Raw genomic sequence first — 953 nt, forward strand, 5'->3', positions numbered from 1 at the left:
TCTATGGTGGGGTGACGGGGGCACTGTCACTCACCGCATGGGACCACAGGCTTAAACTCACCCATCCCCGCAGACCTGAACCTTCTGTCACCGCATCTTCAGGCCATTTTCTCTTCGTTGTTTCCGTTCTTTTTTTTATTCGTTTTTGTGTCAAACATGCTATTTCTCTGTTCCCGAGCACCAGTTTTGGAGGATGCCCCTGCACCGGCTTTATTTTACACGTTGCAGCATCTGCTTTAGCTTCTCACAGTGTGAGCGGGAGCCTCTGTGAACCCGCTGCAACCACTGGCTTTAGCTTCCAATCAAATGCTGTGTTTCCCGAGATACCCTTCCCAGGACTCACCCTTCCCATGACTCTGGACGGGGCGGAGGGACCTCCGCCCAGAGCGGCGGCCCTCATTGTTCTGAGTGCCCATGTTCTTTATCTCTTTGACTTTAAGTGTGTTGGTTTGTTAAATTGCAAACAGTCCCATTAGGCAGTATTCTTACATTTCCAAGACCATCCCTTTACATTCAACCCCAAATTAGCATGCCATTTATCCCTATTTCTTAGCCTCATAGACATCCATCCATTGCAAAAAGGGCTCAAACTTTCCTCGCTTCCGTTTTCAGTTGATTCATTGACATCCAAGTAATAGGATTTGTCTGGGGAAGTCATTAGTAAAGAATCGTGCCCTTAAATTTATTTTTATAGTTCGATTCATTCTACTAGTTATTAATGGATCTCTCTAGACCATTCACGTTGGCTGCAAAAGGCTACGAATTTCAGTCCTCACCTAAAATCGAAGTTAGAAATTTGGATTTATCCAAATGGAGTAGATAATGTGAGAGATAAAATTGTTTCCATGGAACTTTTCTCAGCTAGGAATCTCATTCATGGTCACATATGTGGGTTAGCAACAGGAAAATTAGTCTTTAAATATATAAAATCTTAAGCTGTAATTTTCAGTGAC

The sequence above is a fragment of the Herpailurus yagouaroundi genome, unplaced genomic scaffold (genome assembly GCF_014898765.1).
Source record: "Herpailurus yagouaroundi ecotype Mexico unplaced genomic scaffold, PumYag 185, whole genome shotgun sequence".
Classification (NCBI taxonomy): domain Eukaryota; kingdom Metazoa; phylum Chordata; class Mammalia; order Carnivora; family Felidae; genus Herpailurus; species Herpailurus yagouaroundi.